The sequence below is a fragment of the Arachis ipaensis genome, chromosome B8, assembly GCF_059453495.1.
Source record: "Arachis ipaensis isolate K30076 ecotype BB chromosome B8, ASM5945349v1, whole genome shotgun sequence".
Classification (NCBI taxonomy): Eukaryota; Viridiplantae; Streptophyta; class Magnoliopsida; order Fabales; family Fabaceae; genus Arachis; species Arachis ipaensis.
Genome location: NC_142443.1, coordinates 16,810,611 through 16,829,894, shown reverse-complemented (window position 1 = coordinate 16,829,894; position 19,284 = coordinate 16,810,611). Strand labels below are relative to the sequence as shown.

At 38.9% G+C, this 19,284-nt stretch overlaps 1 protein-coding gene and 1 pseudogene across 1 annotated transcript in view; both read right to left on the bottom strand.

Annotated features, from left to right (window-relative positions):
* The window catches only part of PNSL3 (PsbQ-like 1), a 47,427-nt gene that overhangs the window by 16,061 nt on the left and 12,082 nt on the right, over positions 1 to 19,284 (bottom strand). The window lies entirely within an intron of this gene.
* LOC110265238 (protein FAR1-RELATED SEQUENCE 5-like) lies at positions 6,687 to 9,591 on the bottom strand (annotated as a pseudogene).

Genomic DNA, 19,284 nt, shown 5'->3' with positions numbered 1-19,284 from the left:
ACAATCGCAAGTTGCGATTGTAGAGTGCAACTTGCAGGTTGACCAAGACACATACCATCCATGCATTGGTTTCATTTCTGTTCATGAATAAAACGCAACTTGCGTTTTTCAGTGTGCAGCAGATACACGTCTCATCCATGCATTGGTTTCATTTTTGTTCATGAATAAAACGCAAGTTGCATTTTTCAGAGCCTGTTTTTGGCAGATCCACATTTCGGGATAACACGCCATGTTACAATAACCTTGCATAACACCATTTTTGGTTCCATTCATAAATTATTTTCCGGTTAATTGTTAACGCCAAGTTTCGAAATAGTCTTCATGAGGAACTTTCAAAATGAGATCATTAATTATTAGCTGATGGCAGTGAAGGGTTTGTGCGATGCTAACATGAAGGAACTTAATATTTTAATAATATTTACTAAAATTAATGGAAAGTCCATTCATTTAATATTAAACGGAGCCTCCTACTATTCTTTTCACCAATTAGTTTCAACAAATGAGTTTGATGGTTTACTTCACTCGGTGTGGCTTTATATCCATCGTTTGCCTTACAGATAGAGAAGGAGCAGTCCTTTTTCACAGTGACCGATCCCCACCATAAATTTTAACCAAGCGCAATATCCATGGCCATCAGAAAGTACAGGCTCTACGCTGTTCGGAGGGAAAAAAATCCTGGCATCTATACGTCTTGGGAGGATTGTAAAGAAGAAGTTAACGGGTTTAAAGATGCATAATTCAAGGGTTTTCGCCTCCTGCGAGACGCCAAATCTTGGTTGGGATTGGTAGATCCACCATTGCCACCACCCCCACTTACGAAACTTCATTCTGGAGTGCATCCTCGGACGGGGCTGCTCGAGCAACCGTTCTCTTTATCCACACACTTCAACAGCATGCAAGTTGGCCCAACATTGGGAAAGTCATCACAGAAAGCATTCGTTCCTTGTTCTCAGACACCACTAGGTAGGGGTCAAGTTCTGGTAGGTTTACAGCTAGGGTTTTTTTCCTTTTATTTCGATTCACATTAATAAACATGATGACTGAGTTTGGGTGTTTGTCATGGTCATCGTTGTTCAGGAGCGAATACTGTTCCGGAAACTAGTTCACCTCAGTTTGTACTGGTTGAAGATATGGAGGTGTATCTCATTTGCGTGTGTTGCCAACTGAAGCTTGATTATCCAGTCTTCAACAGGCGTGAGTTTTTTTCCGACAGTGGGGAGTGCTTCATGGCTATTGGGTGACACTGCAATCCCAACAGTACGATGTTAACTGGATCGTTGAGGGTGGGTTCTCCTCTGATGAGCAGAAGGCAAGGCAGGACGCGTCATTCAAAATGTTGGGGAAGGTGTTATCTTTGCTCGGGAAGGAAATCAACGATTACAACTATAGGATCGTGGCAGGCTTGATAGCTCGGGTTGAGGAACTGGAACGACAACTATCAACACCCGTCTACCAGCGAATCCGGGATCTCGAACAGGAGAACCAAAACCTTAAGTCTGATCTTGACAAGTATAACGAGTTATTTGAGTGTTGAATCGAGGGTTGACAATGTTAGCAACATTCTATGTGCACAGTTTAGCAGTGTGTTGTTAATTCTTGTTCCTTTTCGTTTGTTCCTATTTACTAGTTAATCCTATTTACGTTTGCATGTTGTTAACGTTGACGGTGTTGTTGTAACGTGGTGGACGGTTCAGGACGTAATTATGAAAATATAAAGGTTAATTACATATTTTACGGTCGTCCGTTCCGTGTTATACATTTACTCAAAATTAATTTCTGTAACTTCGCTATGGTAAACTTAGGCATTCGGAAGCCAAAATAGGAACTTTGGCCTAAGTCCCGCAATAATTATTGTATTTAACTTACCGACGACGTACACAACCGTATCAACTGCTGTGTAAGCACAAAATTTTGTAGATCTAGCGACGTAGGGGGTAGCAGCCATGGAACTCCTTCTTTTAAGCGCAGCTGTTGACTTAATTTTTTTTAAAAAATATTTGATTAAGTTATCCACTGATAAACTAGGGTGTAGTCTGCTGCAACTGATATAGGATATCATTTACCTGAAGGAAGGTGTAGCTTCTCCTGTCTTGTCAAAGAGAAATGAATACGTGTGCAGATGTGGTGGGAAAATCTTGATGTGTGGTTGGATAAAGTTAAAGGAAACCCTAATTTGCATTTGACATCAGGGTGAGTCTTGAGTAAGTTTTTCCCTGTGCTGCATTTTTCCACAGGAAAAATACGTGTACACAAAGGATGACATTGAGCCGATTAGGCCAGAATACCAAAAAAGCCCAACAATAGAAACCATAACATAGGGTTTGCTTTGCATTATAATACACCTTATGGGCCGAGATTGACCAGATTAGGTGACTACAGTTAACAGTTTGAGTAGCCACACGTGTGTCATATTTAGGGACTGCAATGTAAAAGTGAATCGTGTTAAGCGCACTAGTAACCTTATCCATTGTAACCCCATTCTATTGTAGTACTCCTCGTACTGTTCACAATGGAGTTAGAGAAAGAGGAACGCGTCGAGGATGTTGTAAAGCGGCGAAGGAGAACATCCAAGGATGAATCGTTGGAGTGGGTGACCACCGTTGACGATGCAGTCAGCGGTGTCGACGATCAAAAACAGGTATCATTTAGTTGTTCTTTTTTCAGCAAAAGTTTGGTTTATCTTTCCTGCATTTCTCCTCCAGTTTAGTCTAACTTGCAAACGGAAACGCTGACACGCTTCCCTTCAACCGTCATTGTTCAGAAACAGTTAACTGGAGATGACATGATTTTGGGGATCTTGAAGACACAAGCAAACCAAATACAAGCACTAACCGCAATCGTGGCACAACACGGCAAGGTGCTGGAACTTCTCACATCTATGAATGTACCTCCTACTGGTGACAACAAACCGATCATGGACCTGAACCTAGACTTGCATCCTTCTGGAGGAGTGCACATTTACCTAAGCGATGGAGCACTTCAGGAAAAGGTGAAAGCGGTAGCTAACACCGGGACGCTCCCGAGTGAACCTCCGACACGCCAACAGTGTCCTCCACTAAAACCGGAGGATGTTATACGAGGTATATCGGCCCCACCGACTAGAAGGATGGCCGGGGTCAATAAGGGAGCAGCCGGGACTCCTCCACCAGCACCACAAGTCAACTTACAGGTTTGTAGTCTTCCAACCGGATTTTATTTTCAGGTTATTGTTGCCTTATTTTTTTAAATAAATTCATCGTGGTTTTAATATACATATATACACGTATATATTTTCTTCATGTCAGAGAAAGCTGTCCTTTAAAGATGAAGGGGAAACCTCAGACGAACTTATTAGAAACATAAGGTCCACTGGTCCTGGCTCTCCGTGGACATTTTACACGCACAGGAGTGCAGACATTAGGTCGGAGGAGACTCCGAAGGTACATAAAAAACTTGATGGAAACCCTGAATAGCCATTCTGTTGTATTTTTGGGGTCAACTTGATGCCTTTGGTCAAAGATTTGTTTTCGGCCAAGACAAACACTTTTTTTTCTTATTGGTCCGGACGACAAATTTTTGGGTTCATTACCTTTTCATGGGCCGGCATACAGGGCAACTCGGAATTCATTTTTTTTTTGTATACAGCCCAATATTTGCATGCTGAATTTGCTAAACATAATGTGTCACGACCCAGTACTGTTCACTTTTTGGGAGGTTTTTTGTTTCACCGCGAACCGTTTCTCTTTTAATTTTGCAAATATGATCACCTTCGAACCATTAGGTCTACTCTTAAGGTTTTAATCGTGTTGGGCCTGGGACATAAGAATTTTAAGAAATTTAATTTCTTCGATTCTAACAACTTCATGGATAAGCAGTGCTTGGACCTCTCATTCTGGCCCCCGCCAGGGATGCAGTTCGTTGGCCACGAACTGGCTGTTGCCACCTACATCTTTGCCAATGGCCTACAACCGAGGTGAGCAGTTACCTTTTCAGGTTCTCTTGTTTAGTAGCGTAGAATTATTTTTTTCCTTGGAAACTATCCTCACCACTGACGGCTGTTCCTTTATTAATTTACGGTGACCTGGCAGCGAAATCTTGGTGGAGGATGAACATTGCACTGGGAATCGATAGGCCCTTTGGACATTATGCCCTGGAGAGGAGGCTGTCGATGATGTAAGTGCGTTGATTTTTTATTTTCGTCCCAGCGTTGCCACATTCCTTCTCAGTATATCCTTCAATTGATTGCGCTTAAATTTTCCAACAACTAGGTTATCAACCTTGTCGTGGCAATGGTTTCGTCGAATAAGGCTGACAAACAAAGGTGGTGGCTTCCTACCACGTTTGCGGTGAGTTTTTTACCCGGTTAAGTTTTGTTTGTGCAAAACGTTGACTCATCTCCATTGGATATTAAACTGCTTCATGATGTTGTTGTTGCAAATAATGTTTTTCACAGTAAATAGCCATGAGCCCAGCCCACCACTGCAAGTCAACCCTGGATTACATCATTGCTAAGTACATGGGTTTTGCCGACAATCTACTGAAGGTGAGGCTTCTCACACCATAAACATTTACTTACCATTTAAACGGTCATCATATTTACAATCTCAGTTGCTAGTGTCCGTGTTGGTGCAGATTTATGTTCCTTTCCACATGGGACGCCACTGGTATTTGATGATTGTTGACATGTGGGATGAGAATTTGATTTATCTGGACTCATTAAAGTCCAGCGACGAGCGACAGGCTCGAATAGACCAAATGCTTGTAGTTGTGTGTTCCTCTCTCACCAATGATTGTCGTCTAATCATGCAGTGGTTTTGTTGAAATTTTTAATATTTTTTAATCTCCTTCGATTCTACGTCTTGTACATATCTTACAACGACCTGATTGGCAGAACAACCACAAACTAAACTTGTTCTCCAAGGCTGCATAATTTTTAAGATTCATCCCGTACATGGTGCTAACAATATGTATCTCACTTATGATGCTAGGCTCGTTTACTTGATGTATTGTTATCTGACATGTCTGCATACGAGTATAAGACGACTGTCCCGAAGTGTATATCAAAATTTAGAATCCATGAGCCACACATTTCTCAACAGGCTGCGGACTCGTATGTTATGAAGTCTTTGAACCATTCCTTTTTGCCGTGATAACTATTTTGATTATAAAGCTCCTTTTTGTGTATGCAACATGGACTGCGGAGTTTGGGTTGCAGAGTGGATGATCCAATACGATTTGTGGGCATCGTATGACCTTCAGGTAAGATAATTAAATGGTTTAGGGCATGGTGTAAATCATGTACAGGATTTAGGTTGCAGTTCATGTGCTTGTGATGAATATATATCTGTTACCATTCTGCCTTGTCGTTTCAGGAGGTCAACGACTCCACTAGAATGACCATCGCTGTTGATCTAGTTATGGGTGATCACAACCCTATCTCCAAAGAAGTTCAAGAAAAGGCCGTAAAATTCTGGGACAGGAATATGATTTGTTCTTACAAGAAAGGAGCCGGACCAAGAAAGAGGACCTGTAGCCCTTTGGGGCCACTAAGTCCCTAGGTTTCATGTGACTCGAACAAGAGTATTTTTTGGGTTGTTGAATGCTCAATTAAATGCTTTAATGGATCTCTGTAAGGATGAATTACCCTGCGTTCACAACTTCATGCGTGCTCCCTTTTTTTGCTCAATATGAATGAAGCACAATCTGGGTACGCCCAACATTCAGGTTCCTTTACAATGTTGGGTGAACATTTTTTGGGGTTAAATGCATCAACCGAGATATGGTTTGCTATAGATTTTTTGTGTCCATAGTTGACAGGCATGAATTTTTTGATTTGGAATTAGTGGTCTCTATTGTATTTAGAAAGCAATATTATTGTATGACAAGTTGTGAATGTTCCTCAGTATATATAAATTGTAAATGAAATTTTATCCCATATCTCATTCAATAAACTTGTCCATGCCAAATACACGACTCGACGTGATTGTATCGAGGACCGCATGAATGAGTAGTTTTAATTTTGTTTATACTAAAAACCCTGAGACACGGAAAACATGACCCCATGCTATATATAATCTGTGGTTTCATGGACTCATTTGCAAGCCACTAATAAAGCCCGTTACGAGAAGTGGCTAAACAACAATATCTACCATTAGTGCTTCATAAACCTTGAACCAGTTTAATTCATCATCGCTTGCACCAAAAATCGAATACAACACGCATGGTTAAAAACACGAGTCTAATTTATGATCATGCTCCATTGAAAGATGATAAGGATAGCATACTGACTGGAAGTGGTGCTGTGACTATATGAAAGACTTTGAATTATTTTAATCCTAAATATTACTAGTCCTAGTATTGGTTTTATTAATGTCATGTTAGTCTTCAATGGTTGCACAGATGATAATTGTAGCTCACCACCACGAATACAACTCTAATAAGCACACGTCATCTAATAAATGTACTCCAATAGCAAATACCTGGTTGCAATAATGTTCCTTATAAAAGATAAAAAATTTTCATCCAATTTTTCTTAATCGGTGGCACAATTGACACTTCATTGGTACCGATTTAGGCAGTCTTTTTACCCATCCAATAGTATACTGAAGCAAACGCAGAAACTAACACTTTAGAAAACAAAGAGCATAAAGCACAGCTATTATATCAGGAAACTGAATTCTCTAATAAACACCATCATGGACTACTAATTATGCAGGGAACCTCGAACCCAGTCTTGAACTGATATCAGTTATTTGAGTCAGCAGCTGCACAGTGTAAAGTAAATATAATCACCACATTTAGTCTCAGAATTTCTTAGTACGTGTCACCAGAAAATGAGTGCAAAAGTCAGATATTTAACTACGACAAGCTTACCAATACCACGTACCTGTTTTAGTAAATCATCGGTGTTACGTATCACGTTCCTCTTGCATTCCATAGTCTCACTACGTCTACTTGCAGCAGGAATTTCATCTTGTAATCTAATCTTCGAACCTGATGACTCTGAGCAAACCTGCGTAGCCAAATTGTTGGGTCTAAGATCACCCGTTTTGCCCTGTTCTAACCGGACCTGCACGCCAAACAGAGGAATGAAGCCATCAAAAGGAAATAAAAACATAGAATCTTTGAAACACATAAAAGTAGTTGCTACAATGAGAAAAGATATGCGGTGTGCTTACCCCTTCCGTTGGCGATGACCCCTCCGACCCTAAATTTGTTGCCTCAAAATCTTTGTTGTCTTTAGCTTTTGATACAAAGGCACCATCGGCATTGCAGTATCGTTTTGTGTGCCCCGTTTTACGGCAACGGGTGCATCGCCTTTTCCATCCGCCCTGCCTCCTCACACGAGGGGCACCCTTGGTCTTCACCACAGCAGGGTCATGCATTTCAACCGTGTCATATGCTTTGTTCTGACGGACATTTTCATGGCCTCTATCCAGTTCCTGACATAGCGTGTGGAGACCGTTAAGCGCCTGTGTGAAAGAGGAATTGGCTCCTAGCTCCGACATATAGCATCCACCGTGCGGCTGCATGAAGTGCACCATGGCGCAACAACAAATCCCTTTCACTACCAACTTCCTCTATCTCGGCATATTTATCCAACGACTTTGCATCCTTGCGCCGCCTCTTCAAATCCATCCTTTCAGGAATTCGAGTCAAATGCTCATGCTTCATTACAAAAAACATGTGACGACAAGGAATTCCCTTTTGGCTCCAAAAATTGCATCGGCACTCCATTTTCATTGAAACCCTATCGTACAACACAATCACCTCTCTACCTGGGTCTCCATATTCCTCCAATGTGTACACCATTGTAGTTGAACGTCTAATCTTGGCTACAAAATTAACTGCACCGGCACCCACTATTTCCTTCTTCGCATCAACGAATATCTCCCGCGTGTATGCATCTGCAGCATACTTTTCAAGAGGATCCAAACAAGTTGTCATAACCGGCATCCCATGGAATGATCTAAATTGTGCAAGCAATTCATTATTGCGGTACTCTCGCACAACCAACTCCAAATTTTGAACCATATCAAGGAGACTGTGCCTAGACTTAAGGAAATTCTTCACATACGCGTTAATGCCTTCGCACCGGGATGTTGTCCGAAAGCCTGCACAGAACTTGTCTTGTAGATACGCATTAGCCCACATCATCCTTTTTTGAAAAGTTTCTTTGGCCCAAAAACTGTTTTGCAACCCATACTCTTCAACTGCATCATCCCACTCAGCCTCAAATTCATCTATTTCCATCTCCGAGTACAGCCACCGGGTGAAACATTGCCGCAGTCCCTCTTCCTTCACATTAGCAGTTACGTTCTTCTCCATATGCCAAGCACACAATCGATGCGTTGCCTCTGGAAAAACAGACTTGATTGCAGCTTTCATTGAATTACAGCCATCCGTGACGACAACTGACGGCTTCTTGTTACACATGACTTCCAACAAATTTTCCAGCAACCACTTATAAGGCCCAACACTTTCATCTAACACAAACCCAAACCCAAATATTGTCGTCTGCTTATGGTTATTCACACCAGAAAATATCACCAGCGGCCTCTGATATTTATTTTTCTTGTAGGTCGAATCAAAGGCTAGAACATTCCCAAAGTATTGGTAATCAACTCTACTACCACCATCCGCCCAAAACATATTGGCCAGCATATTATCCTTAGTAAGATTATACCTAGCCATCGACATCGGATCTGCCCTCGCTTTTCCCTCCAAGTATACAACAGCCGCGTTGGCGTCCCCATCAATAATCTTTGCACGCTTAGCCTTGTTAATATAATTGTAAGCATCCTTCTTAGTGAAGCCCATTAGAGAATAGCCACCAGCCTGTCCAGCCATATACCCCATAATCTTGGACGTCGAAACACCATGAGCCTGCATACCAGATATTTGTGCCTTGGCAGAAACAACTTATTTCTCTAAAATTCGTCATCATATGAACCATATATGCCGGAGTTAAATCATGGTTATGATCCAATACTATTTTTCTCACCCTCCATATACCACTGACCACATCAAGGTAGACTGACAGCTTTGCCTGACAATTTGTGTGCGTTTCTGGTCTATGACCTCTCTGCCTATCTAGCCTATCATAGTGATGACGTTGTCGCAGGCCGGCTCTATTACAAAAAAATCTACAACGAATAACCCTTCCACTTTCATCTTTTCCCAAGTCACCCTTTCGAATACCAAAACCAAAACATTTGCTGAACCTCCTGTAAAATTCATATGCTGCTTCATCGCTTCGGAAAGCCTTATTCATTATCTCTTCCTTACTCAACTGCAACACATCTCCATAGTCACCGGCTTCTTCATCCAACATTTCATATCCAGTCTCATCCATTAAAATTTTCACTGAATTTGGGAGTTCAATAAGTTCAACAACCAATACCCTGGAAGAAAATTTGCATCAAAATAAATAATAAAATTAACTGCTCAGTAATACACCAACAAAATATCTCCTCACCACTGTGACTGATTCATTCCGAAAATAAAAAACCTGAGTAGCAAAACAGAATATTTCCACAATAACATCACACTATACTCACTAATCCCGACCTTTGCGGTACTTACCAACCACAATACAAGATATCCCTGCATCTCTACGGATTAACCCCACTTATCCTAAATATCACTTCATTTTTAGACATGAAGAAAGCACGCTACACTTACTCATCTACTTAGGCTAAAGAATTTTACAATCAATCATGCAGCAACAACAACAAGCTCTATTTATTTCTAAAAATCATTCTCAACCATCATTACGTCAGAAAAATATCTTACATCACAAATTATACCTACCCTTACCAACAAATCCCCAATAACACTTTCAACATAAAGAAAAATTGGCATCAATTTCATTTGCTTATTTTTAATCACATCCTCTATTGCGAGCAAAAAACCTACGACGCCAATTTTAACTTGTCTACCGCCAGACAACTCAAACACACCCTTGCAACAACATACAACCAAGAATAATCTTCAATGTTCAAAATTAAAGTATTCTGTTGGAAAAACTTACCGGCTTAAATGGTATGGACACAAATCAGTCCCGCTCCCGTTCCTTTCCCTTCGTACCCTTCAATTTTTCCGGCCTTTCACCGTGTACTGCTGTCAACCTTCCCCCTCCTAACACCGATACAGCGTCTCGGTTACCCTAGTTGTTCCAACACTTTCTTCACATAGTTATTATTATTATTATTATTATTATTATTATTATTATTATTATTATTATTATTATTATTATTATTATTATTATTATTAGATTGGGACTAAGCCCAGACAGGGATAACGCAGCACCTCAATCTATTCTTGTTGAATGAATAACCCAGCTTCACAAAAATTTTATTGGGCTTGAAATAAAAAAAGCCCAAATATTTAATGACAGTAATTAACATAAAATATTACTTATCTCAGTAATCAGTCTCACATGTGAAAGCCTGCTGTCTCTGCTTTTGCTCAGAAATGCTGTTTCTTAGGGAACAACTCTCCACACGTCAACCAATCTTCTACTCCACGTTGCTTCAGCATGAAAAGAAATTTTTTTCTTTCATCACGGTAGCACCCCTCTAGGAATAATTGCTGTATCCAATCTCTCGGGTTAAGTTTTTAGCTTTATCTATGACAAAACAAAAAATTATTCTTCAGTGGATCTATAACGTCTCTACATATTCCGCACGCCAATGTTATTGTTCTTTATCTTTCACAAATTTAAATATCTAAATCCTAATTATATCTTTGTTGCCCACGTTCAAAGTTTGTTTAATTAGCATTTTTTAATATTTTAGCCTTCAATTAAATTTGTCCACCTTAAATAACTGATAAATTATATTTGTGTTTCTTTTATTATGACTGATTTTAGGTGATCAGTCAATGATAATAAGAGAGAATAATAATAAAAAAAATAAAATACTAAAAAAATTTTATTAAATGTGTTGAATGAAAATATTAATTACATCAATAAAAAAAGAATATTTATGAAAAAGCAATTTTAAAGTTAATAAAAAATCAAATTTGATTTGAATTAATAAAAAATTTAAGTTAAATTAAATTAGTTTTAAATGAGAAGAAATTAATTATTAACTTTTATAAAAGTAATAAATCAGTTTTTAAATAATTAAAAAAATATTCTATTTTAAAATTAATTTCTCATTTAAAAATTAGATTATTCATTTAAAAATCAATTTTATATAAAAATAATATTAAGAGGGTTGATAATTAGCACCGTTATATAATATTATCACTAACATAACACTAATCAATACTGTGTCTTTCACACAACATATTATTAATACGAATCCCGCTAGAGAGCCAATGGAGTATTTGTACAATGTGTATAATAGGTTATTTATTTGGTCCAATATGAGTTAAAAAGTCAGAGAAAAATTTTACTAATTTCTCAAATACAATACACTCATACTATCCAGAATAACCATCCGCGTACAAAGGATAATAAATATCTGATATCCTACTTAATCGAATATCCCTAAACCCCATTATACACATTGTACACATATTTCATTGGCTCCCTATACTTCTTCTATTGATACTACTGTGTTTTTTAGTTCAAGGTGTAAACCCCGGTTAAATTAGTAGATAATTAGTCAATAAATTAGTTTTTAATAAGGAAGATTAGAAGCGCGAATATTATATCAAATTAGGATAGAGCTCATTGAAACGAAAATTTTGACACTAATTTTAAAGAAAACAGTCCAAGATTAGACCGAACGGGCCGAACCGGGCCCGTGGACCGAACCGGCCCAGCACATTTAAGTGACTTACGGGCTCTTCTTCCTCATTTTCAGAAGCACACTGAAGCTAATAACAGGGAGAAGAAGAACGAAGCACTCCCAAAACATTACAGCAACTTTTCGATCTCCGTAACTTCTCCGTCCGAGCTCCAATCGCCGCACCGTTTGCGATCACGCGTTCACCGCGTCGAGCTCTATATTTCTACCAGAATAATTTCATAGGTTACTTGTTATTTCACCTCAGCCTCTTCTTTCCCCCAATTTTCGAATTATGAATATGAAGGTTGAATTTCTTTTATTTTTGATGTTTTAGGATCCAATTAGCTTGAGGGAAACGTTCACTCTTGCTTATGTGAAGTTTGGGTAAGGTGAAGATACGATAATTCTATTTTATTTTCTTTGAATTTGAGCTTTGAGTATTAAATTGGATATATATGTGTTATGAATGTGTATTAGGTTGTGAATAAATAACTGGAGCTTGAAATTGTGAATACTGGAACTTGGAGGAAGCTGATTAGGTGAGGTTTTGAGGGCTGTGTTCTTTTAGGAAATTGTCTTGGAATAATACTTGGGAATCGGCTAAGGTATAGTTTAGGTTTCTTGCATTTAATATATAATGTTCTGTGAAAACTTAGGCTAGATGACCATAGGATAAGTTGGATTGCATGTGTATATTTAATACTTAGTATCCTGTTGATGAACATGGTTGGTTTGGCGCTTGTTGAGTAACTGGTGCTTTGGTGAATTATTGATTTGAAGTATTTTGTGTTAAAAGCCTAGGATTTGTGAACTATTATTCTTAGTTGAATTTTGGTTGTTGGATTTGAATATTGTATGAGTATAATTATTGATCTGAGGTAGATTTATTGTGGTGATTGTTATGATGATGAGGAAGGGTATGTTGAATTGAAAAGAATGCAGGTTTGGACCCGAAAAGGGTGGCAAAGTCCGAGTTTTAGAGGAGATGATGTCGAAATTTTATAAAAATTAGAGATTTTGTTTATATGATTATTTAAAAAAGATTAGATTCAAAGGTTATATGGTTTGATTTTGAGTTATTAAGAAAATGATCATGTTTTAAGTTTGATTCATTTAGAAAAGAATGAATTATGTTTTGAATTGGAACTATTGATGTACGGAATGAGAGGTGTGATAATGAAGGATAAGGATTGAATATGATTAATGTATGATGATGAATGAGATGCGATTGAGAATGATGTGGATGTTGATGAATTATAATTGAATTATTTATATGGCTTATGAATTTGAATGATCTGAGATATGAGATTCCCTGGATAAAGTGTCGTGGCTTGCCACCACGTGTACCAGGTTAAAAACTCAATACTCTGTTGACCCTATGACGTAAGTGTGACCGGGCACTATATAAATTCCCGGGAATGTTACCCCCATTGACCAATATTGATTATTTGAGATAAAGCTATGCATAGACTCTTGGGGATGCACGTCGAGGGACAGTCTAAGTTCAATTCAGACTTATCGGGTTGGCTGGATAACCGACAGATGAGCCTCATCAGCCATAGGACAGGCATGCATCATATGCATATTACTTAAATTACTTGCTTGTGCTTTAATTGGGTGTGCCTACATGTACTTGCCATGTTAAATGTGTTTTTGTAACCTTCTTGTGCTTGCCTTTATCTATCTATTTGTCTGTGAAAATGTATGATGGAGTTGGAGGTATGGAGGAACGGCAGTATGGGACTTAGATTTAAGGTTAAGTTAAGTTAGGTTTAGATACTCTTAGAAAACCACCTTTTATGGCTTCTGCTTAATACTTTAAGCTCTATAATCTGAGTATCAGCGTTCTAGGATTGCCTCTGGCATTCTCAGGGCCTTATTTATTATGTGTGTGGAACCTTTACTATACTAAGAATCTCCGGTTCTCATTCCATACTATGTTGTTGTTTTTCATATGCAGGTCGAGAGGCATCTCGTTAGGCGTCTAGACTCTTGAAGCGGAGTGGTTACTGGGTTATTTTGTTATGCTATGATGTATATATATATATATATGTACTTGGCTTTCTCTCTGCATAACTTGTTCTTTTTGATCCTCTTAGAGGTTTATGGAGAGGCAGGTTTTTGCTTATGTACATTTGGGTTTTGGATATGTATATATATATATGTAAATATTCTCCGGCCAGCCTTGACTTCGCAGACTGAGTTAGGAGCTTGTTATTTTATATCTTTGGCACTCTATTCCTACTTCTGTCATCTTATGTTTAGTAGTTATAGTTTTCTTAGCGCGCAAATTAACTCGTTCCTTGAGCGTTGCGCTTTTATTTTGCGATTTTTATTTCCTCTATTCTTCAAGGCTCCTAGCACATTATAATTCTTTTGCTATTATATGTACTCATTTTATTTTAAAGGTCGTAATACCACACCACCTCTGTTTTATGACTTAAGCGTAAAGCTTTGTGTGGTAGGGTGTTACATTATGGTATCAGAGCAGTTCGTTCCTATAGAGCCTGAAAGATGGACTGATTGTGCTTCTGTGCATTCTCTGTATATGTGTTTATGTGCTGTTAGGATATCTGACTGATATATATATATATATATATATATATATATATATATATATAGCATAAACGCTTGTGAGCATGCATTTGGAACTTAAAGCATTAGACCTGTGATATTAAGACTGATCAACTTAATATCACTTGTTTAGTGTGTATAAGGACCATATGTCGACTCGCAGACGTGGTCGCGGGCGAGGTAGAGATAGGATAGGCACCGTTACTCTTGGCGTGGCAGGGACTGATCCAGTAGACTTTATGGCTGCCCTAGGAAATATGGCTGCAGCTATGCAGGCGATAGCCGAGGCACTGGGCAATCAGATAAATCAGGGTAATCATGGGAACAATAATGGTGAGGACGGTCCTATGACACTTGCTACATTTCTGAAAGTTCACCCTCCGACCTTCAGGGGAACCTCAAATCCCACTGATGCAGATAATTGGATTCAGGCTATGGAACGGGCATTGCAGGCCCAACAGGTTTCTGAAGAGCAATGGGTTGAGTTTGGAACTTATCAGTTGCAAGGTGAAGCTCAGCGTTGGTGGTAGAGAATACGATGTATCCTGCAGGCAGATGATGCTGGGATAACCGGGAGGTTGGTTATCTAAGGATCATGTTTTACCTGTTTACTCTGAGAAGCCAGTACAGTTTATGCCGGAAGGGTCAGAAGCACCGGTTCTGGTGAATAGTTACTATTTGAATTCTATGATAGTAAACTGTTCTGGAACTGAATGTCAGGGTATTATGTTATTAACTGTGGGAGTATCAGGTGATGATCAGAGTTTAGTGCAGATTTCGGTTGTATGTGAATTTTCAGACGTGTTTCCGGATGATGTTAATGAATTTCCACCTAATCAGGAGGTTGAATTTGCAATTGAGTTGGTGCCTAGAGCCAGTTTGATTTCGATTATTCTTTACAGGATGTCACCTTTAGAAATGGTTGAACTCAAAGCTTAACTAAAAGATCTGTTGGGTAAGTATTTTAACTGACCAAGTGTTTCTTCGTGGGGAGCGCTAGTGTTACTGGTAAAGAAGAAAGATTGGAGTATGCATTTATGTGTCGATTATCGACAATTGAATAAGATCACTGTGAAGAACAAATATCCGTTGCCTAGAATCGACGATCTAATGGATCAGTTACAGGGTGCCGGTGTGTTTTCTAAGATTGATTTGCGATCCGGTTATCGTCAGATAAGGGTTAGAGATGAAGATATTCCAAAAACTACTTTCAGAACATGTTATGGTCATTATGAGTATACGGTGATGTCTTTTGGGTTAACTAATGCCCCAACAGTATTCATGGATTATATGAACAGGATTTTCTGACCGTATCTGGACAAGTTTGTTATTGTCTTCATTGATGACATTCTTGTTTATTCTAAGACTGAAGAGGAGCATACTGATCACTTGCGAACTGTGCTGCAAATTCTGAGAAACAGGAAGTTATATGCTAAGTTTTCTAAATGTGAGTTCTGGAAGAGTGAAGTGAAGTTTCTCGGCCACATGGTGAGTAAGCAGGGAATAGCTATGGATCCTGCTAAGGTGGAAGCAGTGATGAATTGGGAGCGACCAACTTCAGTGACAGAGATCAAGAGTTTCCTAGGTTTGGCGGGGTATTATCGCAGATTCATTAAGGGATTTTCACAGCTCGCCTTACCTTTAACCAAGTTGACTAGGAAGGATATGCCTTTTGTCTAGACTCCGGAATGTGAAGAGAGTTTCCAAGCATTGAAGCACAGGTTGACTACTACACCTGTATTGGTATTACCTGAACCAAGTGAACCGTTTGAAGTGTACTGTGATGCATCTCTGAAAGGTTTAGGGTGCGTTCTAATGCAGCATCGAAATGTTGTAGCATACGCCTCACAGAAATTAAGGCCGCATGAGATGAACTATCTGACTCACTACTTAGAACTTGCTGCTGTTGTGTTTGCTCTGAAAATCTGGGGGCATTATCTCTATGGCATTAAGTTTCATGTTTTCTCATATCATAAGAGTTTGAAGTATCTTTTTGAGCAGAAAGAGTTGAATATACGTCAGAGAAGGTGGATGGAACTTCCGAAAGATTATGATTTTGAATTGAATTATCATCCAGAAAAAGTGAACGTTGTGGCGGATGCCTTGAGTTGGAAGTCTTTATATGCGGCTTGGATGATGCTATGGGAAGAAGAATTACTAAGGGCATTTCAAGGTTTGAATTTGGGAATTAGAAAAGAATCTGGAATTTTGTGTTTGAGTTAGTTGCAGATTTCAAGTGATTTTAAGTTGGAAATTTTGAAGGCTCATTGAGACAGTGAAACATTACGTAAGGTATTACTAGCAGTTGAATAGGAAAAATAGTGGAGAGTGTCAGAATGACAGGATGGTTTGTGGAGGTTCAAGAATCGGATTGTTGTGCCAGATATTGGGGACCTGCGACAGAGTATCTTGAAGGAAGCTCATAAGAGCGGATTTTCAATTCATCCAGGGAGCACTAAAATGTATCAGGATCTGAAAGCGATGTTCTGGTGGCCAGGTATGAAGAATGATGTGGCATTTCATGTATCTAAATGTTTAACGTGTCAGAAGGTTAAGATTGAGCATCAGAGACCATTAGGGACCCTTCAGCCTTTAGAGATTCCACAATGAAAATGGGAGAGTATCGCAATGAATTTTGTGATAGGTTTGCCTAGAACCCGGTCTGGTTGTGACGCTATTTGGGTAGTTGTGGATCGACTGACGAAATCAGCTCACTTTCTTCCTATCCGAATAAGTTGCACAATGGAAGAATTGGCTCGAATGTATATCAACAAGATTGTTAGGTTGCATGGCGTGCCTTCTACCATTATATCTGACAGAGATTCCCGTTTTACATCAAGATTTTGGGGAGCTTTTCAGCGTGCATTTGGGACTCAGTTAAGCTTGAGTATTGCGTATCACCCTCAGACAGATGGTCAGTCAGAGAGAACTATTCATACCTTGGAGGATATGTTAAGGGCTTGTGTTTTGAACCAGCCAGCAAGTTGGGATCGGTATATGCCATTAGTGGAGTTTGCTTATAACAATAGCTATCATGCAAGCATTGGAATGGCTCCATATGAGGCTCTGTATGGCAGAAAATGTCAATTTCCACTATGTTGGTATGAAACTGGAGAAAGAAGTTTGTTAGGGCCTGAGATGATAGCTGAAACTACTGAACGGATAAAGAAGATTCGTAGTCAAATGCTTATAGCTCAGAGCCGTCAGAAGAGTTATACTGATCAGAGGCGAAAGCCTTTGGAATTTGAGGAAGGAGAGCATGTTTTTCTGAAAGTTACACCAACCACTGGAGTGGGAAGAGCTATTAAGACTAAGAAACTAAATCCCCGTTATATTTGACCGTTTGAGATCCTAAAGAGAATTAGGCCAGTGGCTTATAGAATTGCCTTACCGCCGTATCTTTCGAATTTGCACGATGTGTTTCATGTGTCACAGCTTCGGAAGTATACTCCTAACGCAAGTCATGTTCTAGAACCGGAACCAATCCAAATAAGAGAAGATCTAACACTTCCAGTAACTCCGGTGAGAATTGATGACACCAGTGTTAAATGGTTACAAGGGAAGGAAGTATCATTGGTAAAAATAGCTTGGAGTCGAGCTGGTATCGAGGAACATACCTGGGAACTCAAATCAGATATGCGAAAGGACTACCCACATCTCTTTTCAGGTAACTGAATTTGAATTTTGATGGCAAAATTCTTTATTAGGTGGGTAGGATGTAAACCCCGGTTCAATTAGTAGATAATTATTCAATAAATTAGTTTTTAATAAGGAATATTAGAAGCACGAATATTATATCAAATTAGGATAGAGCTCATCGAAATGAGAATTTTGACACTAATTTCGAAGAAAACGGTCCAAGATTGGACCGAACGGGCCGAACCGGGCCCGTGAGCCCAACCGGCCCAGCACATTTAAGTGACTTACGGGCTCTTCTTCCTCATTTTCAAAAGCACGCTGAAGCTAATAACAGAGAGAAGAAGAACGAAACACCCCCGAAACGTTATGGTAACTTTCCGATCCCCGTAACTTCTCCGTCCGAGCTCCAATCGCCGCACCATTCGCGGCCACGCGTTCACCACGTCGAGCTCTACGTTTCTACTGAAATAATTTCATAGGTAACTTGTTATTTCACCTCAGCCTCTTTTTTCCCCCAATTTTCAAATTAGGAATAGAAAGGTTGAATTTCTTTGATTTTTGATGTTTTAGGATCCGATTAGCTTGAGGGAAACGTTCACTCTTGCTTATGTGAAGCTTGGGTAAGGTGAGGATACGATAATTCTATTTTATTTTCTTTGAATTTGAGATTTGAGTATTAAATTGGATATATATGTGTTATGAATGTGTATTAGGTTGTGAATAAATAATTGGAGCTTGAAATTGTGAATACTGGAACTTGGAGGAAGCTGATTAGTTGAGGTTTTGAGGGCTGTGTTTTTTTAGAAAAATTGTCTTGGAATAATACTTGGGAATCGGCTAAAGTATGGTTTAGGTTTCTTGCATTTAATATATAATATTCTGTGAAAACTTAGGCTAGATGACCAGAGGATAAGTTGGATTGCATGTGTATATTTAATACTTAGTATCCTGTTGATGAACATGGTTGGTTTGGCGCTTGTTGAGTAACTGGTGCTTTGGTGAATTATTGATTTGAAGTATTTTGTGTTAAAAGCCTAGGATTTGTGAACTATAATTCTTAGTTGAATTTTGGTTGTTGGATTTGAATATTGTATGAGTATAATTGTTGATCTGAGGTAAATTTATTGTGGTGATTGTTATAATGATGAGGAAGGGTATATTGAATTGAAAAGAATACAGGTTTGGACCCGAAAAGGGTGGCAAAGTCCGAGTTTTAGAGGAAATGATGTCGAAATTTTATAAAAATTAGAGATTTTGTTTATATGATTATTTAAAAAAGATTTATATTCAAAGGTTATATGGTTTGATTTTGAGTTATTAAGAAAATGAGCATGTTTTAAGTTTGATTCAT